This window comes from Balaenoptera musculus, chromosome 4 (assembly GCF_009873245.2).
Source record: "Balaenoptera musculus isolate JJ_BM4_2016_0621 chromosome 4, mBalMus1.pri.v3, whole genome shotgun sequence".
Taxonomy (NCBI): domain Eukaryota; kingdom Metazoa; phylum Chordata; class Mammalia; order Artiodactyla; family Balaenopteridae; genus Balaenoptera; species Balaenoptera musculus.
Window position 1 is genome coordinate 110826393 of NC_045788.1, and position 19706 is coordinate 110846098.

Sequence of the window (19706 nt, forward strand, 5' to 3'; positions counted from 1 at the left end):
TCTAATAAAAAGAATTTAAATTTCATTCTTAGAACTTTTAGACATTTCCCCTGCCTTATGGTTTATTGTAGTCATGTTATAATGTATTGTTGATACCGTATTTTATTCCACTGATAAATTCTAAGGTTTTAATTTTATGAAGATGGATGCATAAGGAAAAGGAAATAAATTTACTGACTCAAGGATGGAAAAATATGAAGAATCATTGCTTTTAGTCATGTTAAAGATATTTTTTAGAAAACAATTATTGTTTTTAATCACATAATATATATTTATCATATTTTTTTATTGAGGTATAGTTGATGTATTTATCATATTATTTTATTTGCCTAAAAAATATATAAAATTAAGTCTAACATTGGGAGAGTTTATATTTGCTATTTTAAATAATATACATTTTCTATTAGGGCAAAATGTTTCTTTTTATATTTTCTTTTATTTTTTAAAATAAAAATTGTATATATTTAAATTGTTCAATATGATGATTTGATATACACATGCATAGTGAAATGATTACTACAGTCAAGCTATATACTTAAGGGCAAACACATGAATATATAAATTACTTTATAGATATGTTATTTAGGGCACAGATTGAGGAATTTTGAGAAAGCTTGGAAATAAACTTTCATATAATGTCAATGAGAATAATTAGAAAAATTGCATTCTGTACTGTGTTACTTCATGCTGTTAGTGTATTTTTAGGTGGATTAGTAGATTTTTTTTAGCATTCAAAGCTAAATCTTCCATGTTTAATTTTACAATGACAAATAAAAGAATTGCTCATTGCTATAAAATGTCATACTCTTACAAAGTTTGATATATTAGCATTAATGAATAGAAAGCAGTCATTGATTCAGAATAGTAAACCATATTAAGTTGGACACATACTGATATTTTAAAATGATTATCTGTGTTCACAGGTTTATATTAACTTTTTTCTAATTAAAAACATACAATATGCAATCATAGAGAAAGATCAGTCTTATTTATAATTATTTTCCCCATGTAATTAGACATTTATTCTCTGCAGATTGGAGTTTGCAAGATTAAAATAGTTATTATTTAAAGGTCATGTATTTAACATAAGCAAAGGACATTATACATTAGTTTATATTCCTAATATTGACTATGCATATATTTGTATTGTATATAAAAGAATAGAAATGGGAATAAATACAGTATGTTCAATGCAAAAAAACAGACATTTTAACGCTTATTTTCTCTCTTTACTCTGGCATTTATCAAAAAGGGGCATTAAGTAAAAGCAGACAAAGGGGAAATAGTCAAACCAACATTAGAAGTGATACATTTTAATAATATATATTTTGAATACATATTTAATATATATATTTTAATATGTATGATTTTAATAAACATTTTATATATGTGATTTTTAAGCCATCCCATCTATGCTGGTTACTGTAAAACTAGAAATTTCATACTTGTAAATTTACTTCCTACAACTATAAGATTTACCACAATGTGAAATATGTGTTCATATGGGCAGAATTTACAGTATGAAGCCTCATGTTTCTGCAATGAACCTTGATTAATACTATCCTGAATCCAGGGTTTGGAAGCATAACTTTTTTGTCTTAAAAGTTAAAACCATTTCACAGACTAAACCAATAGGAAGCAAGGGATTTTAAAAGCATGATTGTCAATGCGCCGTGGGGAAAGTGAGTGAATAGTGGAGGTCAATACTGAAAGAAGAATCCAGAATCTAAATGACAAGAGGAGAAAATTTACCTCATTAGGAATACACATGAGAACAAAAAGGGATAAAAGGGAAGGTCAGCACCTTGGGAGGATAAGATTGGGTTCAGTTGACTTTGATAAATTGGTGAAGTTATGAAAAACAAATGGAACTGAATGTTCCTATTATTCAATAGGAACAAGCATAGCACACTGCAATTAAGGCAGAAAAAGGAGTTGCATGAAAACAATGATCAGTAACATGGATTGCAGTGTGGAGCATTCATAGCATTCTCAAGTAGGAAGGTAACATGAAGGCCATTTTATAGAGGGATAGAGACATGGGGAGCATTTGCAACCCGAGAAGGAACTAGGAGTGTTATCATTGTCTCTAGTCTATCAGCCCAATAATTCCCCTCAACACCATACTGTCCCCAGATCTAACAGGGGATGGTCCAGGGTATCATAACTGATTAACAACTGACTCTTCACCTGCCAATATCCAATCTATGGGCACATCTTTCAGCACCACTAAAAATATATTCTGAATTTCTTTATTCCCCTCATTTCTAATATTTTTGTACTAGTGCAAAATATCATCACCCCACCCTGCTCTAACATCCATTTTCCAGATTGCAGACCAAGTGATTTCTTCACCTGATGAATCAATATCATGCTACTATGTTTATAAGTACTACAGTGGCTTAATGCCAGTAGAATAAAAATCAAACCCCTGAACATTGCTAATAGTTCTTCATATGGTCTCACCCCTCCCCTTCACCCCTTTACATTTGCCCCACCTTTCCTTCCTCCTCTTCCTAGAATAAGCTGTGGTCATATTTGCCTTATGATGATACATTTTTGTTCCCTAATTAACAAGACTTTTAAATGGTGTGAGAAATATCCAGTATGGCCTAGGAGTCTAGTAACGCCTTTAAAGTTTTCCATGTTTTGAGGAAAATTTTTCAGGTTTGATGTGAAATATAAGGTACCCAAATATTTAAAATACTTAAAACGTAAAATAAATTTACAAGAAAGCACATTCCCTGTGTAACTAAGCTAATATCTGAGTGACTGAGAAGAAAGGGCAGTTTCTTTCCCCAATATAAATTACATCTGTATTCAAGGTCACATTTTGTTTGAGCTTTGTCACTTTTCATATAAAATTAATTTTTCTTTGCTGACTATTGTCATAATAATTGGATATCCACTCCATGGAAAGCAATTCTCTGATGTTCCAGTCAGATCTCTGCATTTAAATAAAAACTTAACAGAGCAGAAAACAGAAGGAAAACGTATAACTGAAGAGGTGCTGTATGTTGCCCTGACTCTGGGTGAGCATATGTTCTGCAGAGTCGAGTCGGCTCAGCCATGCCTACCTAACCCTTCTGTTTGGTGCCGAAGGTGGCAATTATCAGAAACCATTTATTTTTTCTGCCTCTCACTGTTTCTTTGCTTAAACTCTCAAAGCCTTGGAAGCTGCTCAAGGTAGCGCAGATCTAGGGGAGCTGGGCGATTCTCATTATATAACCAAAATATTTCATTAAACATAAACTGAATGTAGGACTGTGGCTGCAGGCAGGTCTCTGGTCATGCTTTGCCATAGCCAGGTTATTTTAAAGTTGGTATAAATTAAGTAAGTTCCTTTTATGACAGTTATCATCTGGGCTCAGGAGTATTTCATGAGGGCAGGGAAATAATTAATTTTGGATTCTTACATATTCAGTATACCTGTGAGCACTGCTTTGGAACCATTTATATTAAAAAAAAGTCGGTCATTTTTAGTTGGATGGGTGAGGAACATCACTCTAGTTCTATAATTCTCAGCCACAGATTCAAACAAATAACATACATTTTGAAAAAGTACATTAAATATATCACTACTTAATGGAATATAATAAATATTTTTCGTAGCCATACTAATATGTTGTACTAGGAAATTTGTTTATGTACAAAAATAAATGTTAAGTAAAATTGGTGAGTAGATGAGTAGAAGAAAAAAGTTACAGGCACAAAACTTTTTCTTTCTTTATGTTACAAGAGAGAAAGTGCTCTCTTCCTTAGTCCATATTATTTCAGAACATTGCTAAATGTGAAAAATTGTGTCAAGTTTCTAATGAAAAAATAATGGTGATATAACATTTCTACTCAGTTTGAATAATTTAATAAATCATGTGTGCTTATGCCTGGAAGGGACATTAAATATCATTTAGCACATTATTTCCCAAATTATATTCTGTAAAGTCTCAAAGCTCTGAGCAAAAAATAAAAACAGAATTGTCTGTAGTGAAACAGGTTTTGGAATTAAACCATTTAAACTGATTTCTCTAATGCATGACTTCACACAGTGTTTAGTACCATGATGTTCACTGGGTCAGTAGTGTTTCCTAAATTGATTTGGCTTAGTGCTGCCATTAACATCTGAGGAACTCAGCCTTTCTTTTAAGCAAAAGTCAGTAAAATATTGATAAGTTACAAAGCCCTTGTTATAGAGTAAAGGAAACAGGGTACAAGAAAGCTAAATGGCTGAGCCAAAGCCACAGAGGGGATTTACTGGTCGTGCCAGGTCTTTTATTTTCTAGAGCTCTAGTCGTTCTACTACACTACACTTTTCATTAACTGAGATGACCAGCACTTTGCCTCGGTAGATACACCTCTTCCCACTAAACTTAAATCCCATCTTCCTAGGTAGCAAGAAGCATCAAAGTGTGCCAGTCCCTTAAAGGATTTTGGTTTTGACAGCAGAGTGGATAAGCTTGTCAGCTGCCCTGGGTGTCCAATCAGGTATCTCTCTAGTGATGACCTTTTTATATGAGTTCAGAAATAATTTTCAGCTGTCACATAGGATGCCTCTCCAAAAATACAAAGAAAAGAATTTTATTTACGGGGAGAATTTAACTTCTATGGCAATTTCAAAACACCTCTCCCTATACTCTCTCTATACGCATACACCGCATGCAGGCACATAAATCTTCTGCAAGAAACTGGAATATATGAGTCCCTCAACAAATGGCGCAAAGACATTAAGAAGATTCTACAGGGATGTTCTAGAGATGCTCTTTTACTCTTGTGAAATACTAATTATTTATTGTTAGGAACCATATACAAGATTGAACTGTCTATATTTTTCTGCAGAGGCATACATCAGCGTCAGATCCACTAGCCTGAGTGTTTTGCTGGTATTTTATATTGTTCATTTGGAGTTGCGAAAGTTGACTATTGTTTACTTATGTTGACAAAATTATATATGTTGTCTTAAATATACACATAGCTTGTATGCTAATGATGCTAGGTGCATTCATTTTTTGTGGACTTTTAAAACAAGGTTTTGATTAAATGATGATTTCATTAATACTTAAAAGCACCGCCTCTTTGTATAATTAAACCATATTAGTATATTAGTGTGATAATTGTTCTTTTACAGTAATACTAATGATCATTAGTATTGTTATGTAGTATCAAGTCATTATAATCAATGATTTTCTTCATGCAACTACTATTATGATTTTAGTCCTGGGCTATTTGTTCTTGAATATTTAAATTTTGTAGTTCTAAGTATTTTTGAAGGAAGTGGTATATATGGGTCATGATAGCTCAAGGGCTAAAGCTTTTTCATTGCATATATTCTAATAGATTTTAATTTACTTATCTTTAAAGAGGGTTTTAATTTGATGCTTTAAAATTGCCGAAGTAACACGTATGAAAGAGAACAAAATAATATAAAAGTGTGTATGGAAAAGGCTCATCTTATATCTTCTGTCCTCTTCACCAAGATCTAGCTCTTATGGATATTCTTTTGCTTTCTCAATTCTGATAGATATTTAACTGCATAGACTTTCCTATTTTCTCTCTGCATACCCACATATATGTCATTTTACATGAATGGGGCCATGTCATATGTACTAGAGAGTTTTGAACAATTTTAGTTTTTCTTATGTGCTTGATCATTCTCTTCTCTCCAATCAACATCTTCCAGATCACCCAGGAATAACGTTGATAGATCCTTTCATTTTTCTCTCTCTGCTTTACATTTTTTCCCTCCCTTTCTTCCTCCTGCCCTGCCTCCCTTCCATCTTTCCTCCCTCTCTACTTTCTTAATGTCTTTTGTGTTTTGTCTTTCTATCCTATCTATCCATCTATCTATCTGTTTATCTATCTATCATCTATCTATCTAAGCTATCATCATCATCTATCTCTATACCTTTTCTTATATTGTAGTTTAAAATAATGAAATTATAACAGACATAGCCTCTGTATCTTATTTTTTTCTCCCAAGAATACTTTGTTCAAATCCTTCCAAAACAGCAATTATTGTTCTAAATTATGTTGATTAATGACTTTATGACATTCCATGTTCTAGATGTACTGTGCATTTTCAACACTCCCTTATTAATTAACATTTTATTTTCTTTGTTCAGGACTTTGATTTTTCCCCAATATATATCATCTAAGAGCATCAGTTCTGCCTAACAACAGTTTACTAAATACTCACTTTTCTTTCTATGACTAGATTCCTAGAAGTGAAATATAAGCAAAACAATGAAGTTTTTAGAAGTATGACTCTGGAGGCAGGTTTCCTACATTATTATCCTTTCAGATAAGAGCAATTAACTTATGAATAATGACATTAATGTCACAGAGAGAAAGTGAGCTTTAGGAAAACAAAAAGCAAAACCAAAATGTTACTTTGATCTGTGTTATATAATTCCTTGCCCTTAACTAATTGTGACTTTGTCTGAAATACATGCCTCCTAGGCTTGTGAATTTATTAGTCTGTATTATTTGTTTTTAAAGAAAGGCTAGAAGTATTTTTTTATATTAAAGTAATTCTGACAATCGTTTTCTACTGACTTCCTCACTCTATGACCAGTCTCTGGAAACTTAATTCAAGGGTTAAAAGGAAGAAAAAAATGGAGATTTATAATATGGTATGTTAAACAGTATATTATCACATCATGATATAGTACATCAAGTTGTATTAAAAGGGGGACATAGATCAATAAACTTACTACAGTAATATTTGTAATCAAGTTAGAAAATACATGAATTCATCACTTTTTTAAAGGGACTTTTTAAAATAACTATTGGGTTTCTGGTATCATTTTCTCGGCTGTCACATGAGACAATCTGAAATACAACCTCAGTGCCAAGATTTTGACCCCTAATGCTCTGATGCTATTCTTCACTAATCCTAAGAACCAGAATTCTTAGGAACCAAGAATGACTGATTCTATATTTGAAACAGGAAAACTCAAGGTGAGCCTTGTGAGAAAGAAAATATTTTTTCATAGTACTAGAGACTGTACTAAATAGGATCAGATAGAAATTTCAACTTATAGGGAAGAAAACTAGAGGCCAAGAGGGACAAATTGAACATTAAAACAAAATAAAACTCCTGCTTTTGAGTTAGTATAGTTGGTCTTGGTGGGACACTGCTTCCTTTGACAACAACTAGAGGAATCTGGATAAGTTCCAAACACTGTATTTTTTTTTTTTAACATCTTTATTGGAGTATAATTGCTTTACATTGTTGTGTTAGTTGCTGCTCTATAACAAAGTGAATCAGCTATACGTATACATATATCCCCATAATCCCTCCCTCTTGCGTCTCCCTCCCACCCTCCCTATCCCACCCCTCTAGGTGGTCACAAAGCAGGAGCTGATCTCCCTGTGCTTTGCGGATGCTTCCCACTAGCTATCTATTTTACATTTGATAGTGTATATATGTCCATGCCACTCTCTCACTTCGTCCCAGCTTGCCCTTCCCCCTCCCGTGTGGGAATGTAAATTGATACAGCCACTATGGGGAACAGTATGGAGTTTCCTTAAAAAACTAAAAATAGAACTACCATATGACCCAGCAATCCCACTACTGGGCATATACCCTGAGAAAACCATAATTCAAAAAGAGTCATGTACCACAATTTTCATTGCAGCACTATTTACAATAGCCAGGACATGGGAGCAACCTAAGTGTCCGTCGACAGATAAATGGATAAAGAAGATGTGGCACATATATACGATGGAATATTACTCAGCCATAAAAAGAAACGAAATTGAGTTATTTGTAGTGAGGTGGATGGACCTAGAGCCTGTCATACAGAGTGAAGTAAGTTAGAAAGAGAAAAACAAATACCGTATGCTAACACATATATATGGAATCTAAAAAAAAAAAAAAAATGGTTCTGAAGAACCTAGGGGCAGGACAGGAATAAAGACACAAACACTGTATTTTTAAAGCATCCAAGAGCTATGGAAGCAATGAGGACTAAAATGAAGGAAAACTCCAAAGAAGGGAGAATTTTTCACACGTGAGCTGACAACTGGCAACTATTATTTTTCCCTGTAATCATTTGTTGGTGCTGAGCATGGACCAAGCCAAGGGTTCCTGCTAGGTCATAAACAAAATAACCAAAACTCTCTGTGGTGCCATGGGTTGCTAAAATGACAAAATTAGAGTCTTGAAGGCCTTGGATGTATGGTTAGTTTTTCGTGCTAGACATTTTCTGAATCCGAAAGGGCGGTTGAAATGGTCCATTGTCTTGCAGTGCTTAGGAGCAAAAGGTCCGCTGCTCACCTGGGAGAAGGAACGTGAGAACCGGAGAGGCTGGATAAGCCAGCCTTAAGGAAAGTGATGAATTGACACTGGGGATTTTGAGCTCCTTTTCACCTGTGCACACTTATATTGGGGCTATATAGAGCCTGAGAACCCAGGAAAAGTCCTGGTCAAAAAAAAAAAAAAATACTGAGGAATAGATAACCAGGAATCATTTTAGCCTTTATGTGGGGCTGAAGTGGCATGTTAGAATCTTCAAACACCCATTCTTTATCTCAAGGCATTTATCAAATTTTGAAGTTGTGTGGGGTGAAAAGAGCTGAGCTAAAGATGTCTGAAGGGCAAAACTCAATATCCCGAAGCCTTGCAGTGATGGGATGACAAAGACTTGTAAGATCTCAATTAAAAGCCCCAGAAAGAAAGTAATGCCAGAAGGCGATCTTAACAAAGGAGTCTTACCAATATAGAGCCCCAACCTAACTCATAACTAGGTCCAAAGAGGGACATTTCATTATGATAAAGTGTTCAATTCAAAAGGAAGTTATCAGAATGCTAAATCTAGAAGTTGTGTGACTATTATGTCATCTACAAAGATTTAGAAAAACATGAGGATATGAAACAGTCCCCAGTGGAGTAGTCTAGGGCTTAAATACTTGAGCAGAATGAGTATTCAGTTAGAATTAAATGTCATATATTTTTCTGATTCTTCACACCATTCTGAATTTTCAGTCAGGTTTTGTTTTGGCAACTAGAGCAAAAAAAGTGGATGGTCATGGTAATCTAAAAAATTAATTTAGAGTATGATAGTGAGAAAAGAAAAACATAGGTGACCATGTTTTTTATAAAATCAAATGTAAACATAAGTTCATAATTGGCTTGGAAAGTTAAGAAGTAAAACATTTATTGATACTACAGAGGAATACTAATAAGTTCAGCAAAAAAGGGGGAGATTTAGAGTTTGAGGAGGAAAAAGCAGTCACTTTAGGTGTGTTGCTATGTGATATGCTCTTGCTAGCAATGTTTATTTGGACTGGAGCATCATGGTGTCAGTGAGAAGGCTAGGATTGTGAAATTTGAACCATGTTGGGGAGCAACATGTGGGGGAGAGGTTAAGAGATAGAAACTGGAAATGCACCCAAGCTTTCAATCAAGAAAGGAAATAAAGTGAGAAGTAAGAAGAGGTAGTCATGATTCTGAAGTTGAGAGAAAACAAAGGATGAAACACATTTTCAACAAACCTTAATAAGCAGTTACTTCAAGTAAAGGTAAAGAACTAGTTCGTAAACAAGATGATGAGTATTTGTGGCAGTCATGGAGGGGGTATTCAAGTGACTGTTCACTGAAGAAAGGGAAATGTTTAGATATTCTGAAGAGGATTACTGCATACAGGGTTTAAATTGACATCGATACCTGAATACCTGATACAGTAATGACCTGAAGTGTCATTATGGCCCTCCTCTTAGAAAGGGGTTACATGGAGGATGGGTGAAAAATGGACTAGTTCAGTTCATCAAGGTCCAATAATAGCAAAAGTCCAGTGGTTCCAGTGGTTCTGCAGACCAATTTAGTAGATATTTACTAGCTCCTGAATGTATAATTGGAAGTGACATGTAGGCACACATATACACACATATATATATTATAAAGTATATCATATTAAATATATGTTTATATATAGATACACACATATTATGAAGCACAGAGAAGCTACATAATTTTATACAGCTCTAAGTGACAGAGCTGAGGTATGAATCCAGGCTGTGAGGCTCAGATATCTGAATAGTCAACCCTTATGATGCTGCCTATTCGGAAAGTATAATAGAGTATCTGCTTTTGGGTTCACCAAACTGTGGAGTAAGCACTGAACTTAAACCAGTAACACCCATTTCCTCTCTATTCTAACATGTATTATATAGTAAAATAAATAATATCACAAAGCAAGTCATTCTGCTCTATAAAATTGCAGCGACTTTTTTCATCTTTCAAAACATAGTCTGACTCTGGCAAGTTTATTGTGCTGCTGATTTGAGTGCCAACGGCCTCCTGAAGAAAATTGGCTTTTGCAAAATAGTAGGTTTTAAAGCAGTCACACTGCAAACCCCTGCAGCAGAAAGGAGTAAAAATGCTATTACATTTCTTTTATAATTTCTCTTGGATCTGTTCTTCTGGAAAAGATAAAATCGAGCCAAATAGTTTTCACTACATTGGAGGTCACAGAAAAGAATCCTTTGTTTATGGGAAATGCTCCACAGAGACAGTACCCAATAGCATCCAATTAAATTGCTGGAAAGGTTGAGCTGGGTTTGCATGGCCATCCCTGTGTTTGCCACATTGCACCCCTGATGAAGGGAAACAATTATACGATTCTTCCAACATTGTAATCAGAAGTGAAATGAGTAATCATCAGTTTGCATCATCCATTCTGGTTTTCGAAGGCAAAAAAAGTTATAATTGAGGCCACAAAGAGAGAAAGACTTTTTCCAAGACTCCTATGGAACAGGAGGAGGAGTTGAAGGCATTCCTTTTGTTCTCTTGATCGCCTACTTAACATTGGAAAAGTTATATTTGCCTTTTGTTTATTACATTGCTTAGTAGATTTTGAACAATAGATTAGTACCTAATCTATGTTCATATCATTCCATTTTACCCCAATAGTCTCCTACTGGTAAGGAGAAAAAGTCATTCAATGTTGATATTGTTGAAATGGATTCATTAATTTACTTAATATATATTAATTAAGCCATGATGATATGTCAGACATTACATTCAGAATTAGAGATAAAAAATGAATTATAAATAGTAATATCCCTAATAAACATCCAGGCCCACAAGGGAGACAGAACTGTAAACAAATAAATTAAAATAATATATAAGAAGTGCTTAGTAAGATTGTATACCAGGAACAGAGGCAGTACAGAGGAAGGAATGATTAACTGTCTGTCTATACTCTTCCTGTCATCTTCAGACTTTTGCAACTCCATCAGAAGAAAAACAAAATACATAAAAATAAAAGTTAACGTTGAAAATTAGTTTATTAGCACCCTCAAATGTGTACAAAATAACTGGTAATACTCAAATTTGAATATGGATTGGTCATTTGTTTATTCTTTCAATCACTATGTCAAGGATTAATTTTTAAATTTTTAGTTGTGCAATAAAGTTCAAAATATACATTATCATATAGTAATTTTTCATAAATTTTTAGGAAATACACTTTGTTCAAAATTTTCAGTGATTTCTCAAGATTATTGCTTAATAATTTTGTTACTTCCTGAGTAAGAGGCTTGGAAGAATTAGGACTGTTCTGTAAATGACTAAGGGACCAAATGCTTAAGCAACATCTTCCATTAATGTAATCCGTAGCCAGGTTGGCAAAGAGGCCATCTATAATGTGACCTGTGGTATTTATCACTTCCTTTCCAAAGCTTAAAATCACCTACAATAGCAAAAACCAGAAGAAGAGGATTTAATGGACATCTTTGTTTTGTTTAATTAGCATCATGTCTTTGGGATAAACTGGGAGATAACTGCATGCTTTTCCTTTGAGAAAATTTCTTCCTCCTCACTCCAACTTTATGTTCCTGACCTTCTCTTTAAGAAAACTCTGACTATCTTGGCCTATCACGGTACTCCCATTCTCCTGGCTATCTAAAAGCATCCTCTTTGTGTCACACTATTCTGTATTAAGTTCTTCACTGCACTCCTGCTTATCTAAATTGATTTTATTAATTTTTTTCCATGCTGGTTCTTTGATTCCCCCATTGTAATTTAAAATGCACAAAGAGAGAAGGAGTTTGTCTTTTTCACTCCTATATACCTAGATTGAGATCATGACCTGGAACATAATAGGTTTTTTATATAATATTTACTGAGTGAATGGACTGGTACAAGAATAGGAATGTGGTACAAGACACAATGAAATTCCTTCACCTAGAGTTTTCCAAGTGTAGTTGGCAGGGAAATTTCCTTCTCTCTTGAGTCCTGAAGTTATGAACAGGTAGTCTCAGGGCCACCAGCTTTCACGTCTCCACAGAAAAAGCTCAATAACTAAAGGTGACCCACAGCAAGAAGAAGAGATGAGATGACAAAGATGGTGAGAGTTTTTGTTGGATTAAATATCTGGTTCATACTTAATATCCATCAGAGGAGCCCTGGTGTCTGCAGATTATTTTTCATCTCAGAGTTGCTTCAATATCCTTCCAATAAAGAAGGATCCTTTAGCAAAAACTAGAGTTGGAAATCTGATTTCCATGCCAAAACAATCCTGACTAATCAGGGTAGAAGAGGAAAGCAGTTTGATTCATTGAATTACTATAGATGGAAGTAAAACTGCTCTAATAATACTTAATATTTTCTACTTAATTAGCACCTTAACAGTGTAAACAGCACTTTCACAGAGTAGCTCATCTGAGATTCATAATACCTCTGTAAGGAATTTGGTGTATCAATAACATCTTTTTTCCAGATGAAAGTTGTAGTGCTTAGGTAATATTTATTAATATCATAATAATACCATTGAATGCTTAGAATATGCCAAAGCTTGCACTGAGCATGTTAATCCTCATGGAAATGCTGGAGGTAGGTTCTATCATAACCTCTATTTAAGAACTGAGGAAGCTGTGATTGAAGAGGTAATTCTTTCCAGAGACACACAGCTAATAGTTAGATGACCAGCCAAATTCACAACGCTAGTCACTGAGATAACCAGGACCTGAACTTGTCTATTATAATAACAATAATTGGATAATATCTTGTATTATGACTAAATAAGAATCAAAGTATGTTCACATGTGTTTTGTGGGAAATTTTTTTGAAAGAGTTATTTTATTTAACATAACGGATTTACATCTCTTGTGGATTACTTCCACATCTACATGTCTGTTCCTAATTTTCTTTCTGATTTATAGACCCAGCTACTTGAACAGCAAATAGTTCAGTGAGACTGGAATATAGATTGGAAGAAAAGGGCAGTGTGAGATAAGACTGGGAAGGGTAGCTACTAAATAAATAAAATGGGCCAATATGTGAAGGGCCTTAAATAACAGGCTGAGAACTGTGGCCTTTATATCTACGTGAAGGGGCCAGTAGAGACTCTGGAGCTATGTAGAGACTCTGGAGCTGTGTACTTGCTCATATTTCTCAAGACATGTTTCTAAAATAAATGCTGTGAATTCTCTCTTGGACTATGTAACTTGCTTCCTGCTTTAATCTTTCCACTTTCTGATTTTAAGCTACTACTCTGATCACATTGTTCTACTCAAAAAGCATCAGTGTCTCTACATGTCCTACAGAATAAAGTCCAGATATCTTAGGCTGAAATTCACTGAACTCTACCTAAAATTTCAGAAGCACTTGCCCTACCCTGCTGAGATTTTATCTTTGCTGAAACAGCTTCCCACATGCATTTCTACTTCCATCAGGCTGTATTCTGATATGACTTGCATTTTCTAATCTCGGTATTTCCTATACCTGCAGTGGTCTCCATCGACATTCCTCTACATGAAAATTCCCCCATCTTATCATTCCCACTTCACATTGCACTTTCCTTATTATGCTGTTCTCCTCTTTCAATGGAAATTAATTCTCTAATGCATCTTTTATGATTTGATGGCTCACCAAATTTTGATCTCGTTGTGGAAGAATTTTTCTGTGTACAAATTGGTTTGTAAAATGTTGGGTTAAAAAAACTTTAATAGATGTTTCTTCTGACAAGCCTTCTAGAGGCTTTTATATGATAGTGTGGATGTCTCTAAGAGGGGAATATGCCAGTCAGCATTTCCCAAAATTATTTAACTAAGGAAATTATTTTTTTGTGGACACCTAGGATTACTTATTCACAGAATACTACTTGGGAGGAACAGCACTATTTGACACTACTTTGTTACACTTCCTAATTATATTTGTAGTTATGTTGCAATTGTTCATAAAAATACATTCCTTCCTTTCCTTGATTGTCAATTCTTGAGGGCAAAAAGTTTATCTTGTTTATACTTGCTTACCTTTAGGAGCTTAGCAAAGTTTTACAACATCTGGTAGTTGTTCATTAAATGATAGTTGAATTTAATGGAATTTTTGCCATATACTTATGGTTTCCAAGAAGAAAATAAGACTTTTTTTTATTAGTGAATATCTTATGTTAAATACTTTGTACACGTGTATCATAGTTTATGAATTATCACAAATATTTGCATGTATTGAAATATATGCTTTGAGTTATTTTGCCATTTTTGGTTGTTTTTGTTGTTATTCAGAAATGCATTGACAGGTGATGCTCAACTTAATTTCTGAACTACACACACACAAAATATAAGAAAAATTCAATAATAGCAGCCATAGGTAATTTACCAAAAAATTATTAAAGTTTAAGTTTCAGGGGCCCTCACTCCATGCTGATACCTTTTGAGATACTGGGGAAGATCCTAGCAATGTGTTCATGTGGTATTATTATTATTATACATTATTATTCTATGGCAACAATAAGATAGCTTAGCAGCAGTCATTTATTACTCTTATCATACTTCACTCTGAATTCCCCTCTGTCATATTTACTCACATGTTGGGTAGCTCTGGAATGACCACAGTTGACACCTTTTTAATTTGTGATTTTCTGATGTTTATTTTTTCTTTTAATTAAACATCCAAGTTCATACCCAATATAGAAGGAGTTGTCAGTACTCTTCCAGTATTCCCTGCCCCAAGTTTACTCAGAAACTCAACTAGGGCTTTCTGCTGGACAGTTCATGTGCTCATCTATGGTTGCCCATCCCCTCTTTGGGACTTTCTCTGGCTGCAGGGGTGTGCATAGCCCATGGACACACACAAGCACGGAGAAGGCCAGAAATGCCCAGGAATTACTACCTCAGGAACAACCCTCAATCAATGAGGAATAGGAGTGGTATAGACCCCATTTCCCCTTCCCCTCAGGGGGACATCGGACATTCTGAGGTGTGATCTAAAATGTCTCTCAAAGGGCTCACACCAATTGCTCGAAGTGATGACTCTATTATTTATGCCCCTTTATTGGTTTTCTCCATATCAGCTTCACTTCCTCACACAGCTTATGGGATCACCCCCCATGTAAGTTAATTGCACCCATGTTCTCTTCCTAGAGGTTGGTTTTGGGAAACCCCAACTAAGACATTTGGTTTTGTATTTGCAAATTGGTATTATTTTTCTTTAAAGGGTCCCCCGTATTGTGTAAACTTCACGGCCTATCCAGCCTGGATCCTCCCCTCAATGTGGCATACTTATGGAAAAAGAAAACCATTAGTTAATTCTGAAAGCTCCTCACTCATCACAAGCCAACAGGGTAGGCAGTGGGAATAACTGTTATAAATTCACATAATCTTAAAAACAAATGCTGAAACTATTTTTTGATGTCATGAGATAATCTGTCCAAAGAAAACCTTTAGTTTTATATTAAGAAAAATATTTTAAAGCTTGACCTCTATCATTCCTCAATAACAGCGCTTAGAGGTTGAAGCAGTGAACTTGGATGCCGTTTTGACCTGTTTCATTCAGCAGCCATGCCCGTAAAGCTACTGTTAAATTAGAGAAGTTAAACCAACAAACCAAACAAAAACAGTAAGTATATGTCAATTTGGCTTGCATTCCCGTAAACAAAAGTAAGACTTCTGTAAATAAAAGCAAGTCAGAATCGGATGGGTATGTCTTCAATGCCTCACAGGATCGGTAACAGGGTATGCGCAGCTCTCCTTTCTGGGTCAGCCGTCTGAATCAAGCCCAGGTCAGTTGAAGCCAAAAAAGTCATTGTTATTACACAGCTGACTTATACACTCGGTGGAATGAGGCTGGTTTCGCTCCAAGTTTTGGAAGACAGGTGTCTGCAGCTTAGCACTCCCCCCTCACATGGTGCACTAATTGGCCCCCTTGTTAGCAATCTGGACAAGAAAGGCCAAGGTTTAAATGAACACTGAAACTGAATGGCCCTCACTGTGGCCGACCCAGGAGCCTCATTCCACTGGTCAGACAGGATTGACAGCAGAGCAGTGTTTTCTTTTTCCTGTCCCACACTGTGTAGATTGAAGGGGAAATTCAGAATACCAGACAGCAGCTTGCTATTTGTCCAGGGAACTTAAAACATTTTGAAAAGAAAAGGATTTCAAAGGAGCTTATCAAAAATTGCTTTTGGCATGGAGCTCTGCTTGACATGTTTCAACATAAGAGTAAAATGCCATGGCTGAGTTATAACCCGTGAATACATAAGTTCATCACCACAACACTTGCAAAGCCCACATTGAAATAGTTGTCCTTCAGGCACTTGGTTGAAAAGTGGGCCTATGTCTGATTTCCGTCTGATTCCGTGATAGTAATAGAGTGGTCATTTTCAAGCAGTTCATAAATGAAGAAGTAAAAGAATGGATTTTCCATTTTCATAATTTTACTTAGAGTATCTTTTTGAAGTGTGTATTATTAATTTGTCCTAATGCTAACTACCAACTGAAACTAATCTCCCTAATGAGGTTCATTTGTCCTTTGACAAAGCAATAAATAGTTTCCTCAAGAAAAACTTAACTAATAGTGTGGCCAGTACCTTATAATTAATTTTCTTCCCCAATCCTTGCAAGCATGAAAACAAACAGTAAATTTTTCATTTGTTCATCTCTTTAGAACAACTGTTTAGCAGAGATATGCTTGATTAATGGATTTAATTTGTTCCTTTCTTCTGTAGTCAGTTTTCATATTACATTGGTTATCAGAGGATAGGACAATAATGTGGGCATTCTCATTGCACTCCACTCCATCAGTGTCAGCACTGGCTTCTAGTTCCAGGTCTGCATCTCTAACCTTTGTCGTCCTGCAGAATCTTTCATCAATCTGTGTTACAGTCACCTTGGGAAGAAAAGGCAGAAGCACTTGGTCAGCACTTACAGCTAATAAAGTGTGTCATTATTTCTAACAAAATGCTGGCAGCGGTGCACCTCTCATTTCCAAGTGAAATATGATTTGTGAGATCAGCAACGCAACTGTTAAAAGGGAAAAATGGAAGGTACCAGTCTGGTCACTACAAGGCCCTCTGTAAAACCAACACAAAATACCAAATGCTTCCCTGAGTGCTGAGCACTTTCAAATGGCTGGGGCTAGTTTGGCAAATTGAATATTTTTGTCAGATAATGAAAGTACCCATGTAGGGGTCAAATAGCATCATAAAAAATATAATAGCAGACTTCAAAATACTGACCATTTCATAGTAGGGGAGAAATCTCCATGGTTCAAATCTGTAGTTCACTTGACTTTTCAGTGTGACACAAAATGGCCATAAATTCTAGCTTGAGGGTTTTTTTAAATTATTTTTTTAACCTAGGTATAATATAGGCTTTGTGGAAAAATGGAAATGTTTAAGAAACTTTAAGGGATGCCTTTTTGGCAATTTTTCACTTCACCATAAAATTTTAAACTAAAACATATGTTTAGATATTTTCTGTGTATAAAATGTACTTATATGTTATGTAATTTGACCAAGGGTGCTACTTTTTTGCATATTAAAAGATAAAACTCTAAGTTAGTATATTTAAAATACAGAAAATATAAACTAAATACATGCTGGTAGTTTGAAGAAACTTTCACAATCTTATTTTGGATACTGAATTTCATACTTTAAAAAATGACCTTTCTCAAATGTTATAAACTTCCAGTTATAAGAAAAATAAGTACTAGGGATGTAATATTCAGCATGATGACTATTGTTAACACTGCCATATGCTATATATGAAAGTTGTCAAGAGAATAGATCCTAAGATTTCTCTTCACATGGAAAATTTTTGTTCCTTTTTCTCTCTCTCTCCTTTTTTTTTTTATCTGTATGAGATGATGAATGTTTAAACTAATTGTGGTAATCATTTCATGATATATTAAGTCAAATAATTATGCTATTTACCTTAAACTTACACAGTGCTGTATGTCAATTATACCTCAACAAAACTGGAAAAAAAATAATTGGAAAAAAATGACCCTTCTTTCTGTATAATTGAGGATTTCTTCATTATTAATAATTAATGAAATTAATAATAATTTCATTATTTTTTCTTAGTGTACTTGTCAGTATTATTGGATATTTCTCTTACAATAATATTATATTCTTTGCAAACACTTCAAATGAATACTGCAGGGAATAACTCTAAAGCAATATATTTTTTAATGATTTTGGCATTTATTCCAAGCAATCTTTTCTTGACCTGTTTTGGAAATTAAAAATACAAACCAAAATAAAATACCTGATACTTAAGAAAACTTTCACAATTTTAGACGTGAATTGATGTAGAGTCAAGATTTGGGTTCTACTACCAGTTTTGTCATTTACTATTTTTAAGTTATTAGTCTAGTCATTCATTTTTGTCAGAATATGCAAATGCAAGGCTCTGTCATATTACTTCACAACGGAACAACATATTAGTGGCTCCTCACGGTGCACTAATTTCCTCAGTATTTCTCGTTTTAGCATGCAGTGTACTCAGCAATCTAATCTTCCAGCCACGTATCACACTGCACACCACATCTCTCTTCTTATTATATACGTGTGTGCAAACTTCCAGTCATCCTGAACTTCCTACTCTTTTCCCTATTCCCGGTGTATTGTTACGGCTCTGCCTCTGTAAGGTGTCTCTCCCTGACTAGTGCCTACTCATCCATCTTCCCTACAGCTCTGCTCAGTAAACGCCTACCTATCTTCACAGCTCAGATAAAATGTTCCTCTTACTCCCTGAAATCTGTACACATTATCCCAGTTTGAATTAATTTCTTCCATCTTTGTGGTCTTATAGTACTCTGTTTTTAATTCTCCTAACGTACTAACCACATTGATTTGAAAAATAGTTGTGAGTATATGTATCAGTCCTTACCACTAAACTGTTAGGTCTTGAAGTCTAGACTACATGCTTTTCTAATCTCCTCCTCACCTTGGCCCTGCCTCACAGGCAGAGCATAAATGCTTGGTACAGAGTGGAGCTCAATAAAATACATTGAGTGGATACATGAATAATTTGATTATAAATTACAAATATTTTTTATTGTTCTGAAATCACAAATACATTTTGCCAGATATTATCCCAGAAAGGGGACAAGGAATAATTTTTCAAAGGAAAATATGTAAATACAAAAACTTCCTGTTATTTTATTTTATTTTTTCCCCTTTTGTCACACAGTATGTTTAAAAATTTTCTTTTCTTTCAGTTTTATTGAGATATAATTGACATCCAGCCCTGCACAAGTTTAAGGTGTACAACATAATGATTTGACTTACACACATCATGAAATGATTATCATGATAAATTTTGTTAATATCCATCATCTCATATAGATACAAAATTTTAAAAAATAGATAAAAAATTATTTTGTGTGATGAGAACTATTTGGATTTACTATCTTAACAACTTTTATATATAACATATAGCAGTGTTATTATATTTATCACATTGTACATTATATCCTTAGT